Below are 2062 nucleotides of genomic sequence, written 5' to 3' on the forward strand. Positions count from 1 at the left end.
TATATATATATATATATATATATATATATATTTATGTATATACACACACATGCAAATTTATAGGTATGATAATTTAATTACAATGCACTGCCCTACAATCAATTTGTATTCCTCAGGCACTGATAAAGACATTGTCTTCAAGTAGGAACTACCAGGAAGGTAAATCAAGGTGGTCCTGCACTTTGTCTCACCTGCCTGATAGGAGAGTGATTATGTATGGAAACAGGCATGGTTATATGGTTAAGAAGTTTTCTTAGAAATCCTGTGGTTCTGGGTTCCATTGTGCAACACTTTGGACAAGTGTCTTTTTATGGGTGAAAACCAACCAACATCTTTTAAGCGATTTAGGCAGACAGAAACAATGTGGAAACCTGTTGAATATATACATATATACTAATGTAAGCTAATAAAGTTGGTTTTTGGTTCATCATAGATGAAAATACTAACATATGTCTGTATTTTTGAAAAGTTCCCATTATTGAAACCTACTGTTCTGAAATATTAGTCATGCTTTCTACTCTTTCTGACTTTTTTAATCACTACTGTAATGGCCTCTGTTCCTTGGAGGTGGTTTGTTTTGCATCATTGTATCATCTCCACTCAGCCATTCTCATCTCTACTAGTGTACTTCATATCTCATTACTCCTGTTGCATCCAACCCTCAAAGCTCTGTTTTAACTACTACGCTCAAGCCTTCCTCCTCAGAATATCATCCGTCTGGAATCGCTTCCTTCAGATGTCAACTGGCAACACTTTAAATGGATTATTAACAGCATCAATCTCACACCACCAATCTCAGATGACCAGCAAATGCCATGGCCACTGCTCCAACTTCCAGATCCAGCAAGTGAAAAAAAAAAAACAAAAAAAGAAAAACACAAGTCTTATACAGCTAGTACAGTTTAAACCCACAATTTAAATCAGTGGTTTTCAATTGGGGTCCATAAAAGATTTTGTTGTTAAAATTTACGTGCAATAAATTGCTTATACGTCTACAATACACAAAATATCTGAACTTTTTATACAATTCCTAATAATATTTAATTATAAAAATACAGTAGGATTTTTTCAAATAGCTATGGAGGCCCATCCGAGTAAAATAGGGATCAAAGGAAGTCCACAGGCAAGAAAAAATGGTTGAGAATCACTGATTTAAATGAAAATTTTGGAGGAGAGGTGTCTTTTCCCAACCTGAGATTGAAACAATGTTGGTAGGTTTCACTCTCTGGAAACTTACTTATCAGTTGTGTTCTTCCCTTTCTAGCATATATGGAAAAAAAAACAAACAAAAAAAAAAAACACTATTTTTCAAGTTTGTGTTTGTTTAACATAAACCAAACAAATTCCACAGTTAACATTAAATAATTAAGTCTATCTTTATCACCTCTATCACTCCTTTTCTCTCTCTATCTGTCACAAACACACACAGACTATGACTCTCTCTCTTTCTATGCCATGCACACTCATTATTCCATTCTCACAACTAAACACACACAAATTATACATACATATAGATAAATGCTTACACAAACTATCGTGCCCTCTCTACAACATCCAACTCTTTCTCTGTTCCACACATTAATACAACTATCTTACAAGCACACACTCAAATTCTTCTTCTTCTTCTTCTATGCACACACACACACACACACACACACAATCACTCTCTCTCTCTTTCCCATGCACGAATACAACCACAATCTTATACTTAACACATAAGCTATTACTACCAGACACACTCAAACACACACACATATATATATTCAACAGTTAGTGTATATATGAGGAGTTTCATTTCTTTATTATATATACAGGAAGGTGTCAGCAGGGAATACCTTACCCCTGTCTCTCCCACTCTCACATCCTCATGGGTATTCCATTTACCTCCCACTCATTCTAGTCTTCCGTCTTTCCTCTCATAAGTGTTTAAAGCACACACACACACACACGAACACAGTGGTTTCCTTTTTGCTCCTTTCTATCAATTTCTATATACAGAAGTGTTAGAATGTTTCAAGTGAACTTGATAGACGGAAACTGTGTGGAAGCCCATTATATATAT

At 35.1% G+C, this 2062-nt stretch overlaps 1 protein-coding gene and 1 long non-coding RNA gene across 2 annotated transcripts in view; one reads left to right on the top strand and one right to left on the bottom strand.

The window, feature by feature from the left end:
- LOC128250590 (uncharacterized) overlaps positions 1-365 on the top strand; it is a 15964-nt gene extending 15599 nt beyond the window's left edge. Inside the window, exon 3 of the long non-coding RNA XR_008266618.1 lies at positions 117-365. This is a non-coding gene — a long non-coding RNA (uncharacterized LOC128250590). The remainder of the gene's footprint in view (positions 1-116) is intronic.
- The window catches only part of LOC106879044 (multiple PDZ domain protein), a 293438-nt gene that overhangs the window by 174582 nt on the left and 116794 nt on the right, over positions 1-2062 (bottom strand). The gene's annotated exons all lie outside the window — the stretch shown is intronic.

Source organism: Octopus bimaculoides, chromosome 23 (genome assembly GCF_001194135.2).
Source record: "Octopus bimaculoides isolate UCB-OBI-ISO-001 chromosome 23, ASM119413v2, whole genome shotgun sequence".
Taxonomy (NCBI): Eukaryota; Metazoa; Mollusca; class Cephalopoda; order Octopoda; family Octopodidae; genus Octopus; species Octopus bimaculoides.